This window comes from Penaeus japonicus, unplaced genomic scaffold (assembly GCF_977035675.1).
Source record: "Penaeus japonicus unplaced genomic scaffold, GWHDUDI00000001_assembly GWHDUDI00000002, whole genome shotgun sequence".
Lineage (NCBI taxonomy): Eukaryota > Metazoa > Arthropoda > Malacostraca > Decapoda > Penaeidae > Penaeus > Penaeus japonicus.
Window position 1 is genome coordinate 28,914,545 of NW_028234404.1, and position 636 is coordinate 28,915,180.

Here is a 636-nt window from a genome sequence, read left to right on the forward strand (position 1 = left end):
TCAGGTTATATAGTCCCGCATCACCAATGCAGGTGTGCTCAGAGAGTTACCAGGGACTAAAGGCTATTTTAATCAAGGGAGTTTATGCGATTTTAGGATTGAAAAAGGGATTACGGTTTTACCTAGTTATTCACCATCATCAGCAAAAGCATCATTATCATTCTTTCTTTTTTCTTGTTCATCTTTGTGTTATCACTGAGACAGAACTACTAATATTTATAGCACATTCTTGTTATTATTATCCTTGCCATTGCTATTCATTATCATGAAACGGGTCTTCAAACCTTAATAACCGAATATATTCCTCTTATTCATTTCTGGGTCAGAAGTATGTCTAACTGGCTTACGAGACACATTTGTTATGAGATGGATTCATTTGCGATGGATTATATACCATACTTATTTCCTAGTAGAAGCAAACTCAACTACATTCTCAACAAATGTTTTTTCATATGATGGACAATAAAACGGTCGTGGTATTTGGCAATGGTTGATATTTATGTTACACATCAAGATTGATGAATAACTATTAATCTCATTAAACATATTATACATTATACATTGTTATCTTTATCACAATATCATTATCGTTATCATCATTGGCATTCTTCTTATTTGGAATAGTATTAATGTCAT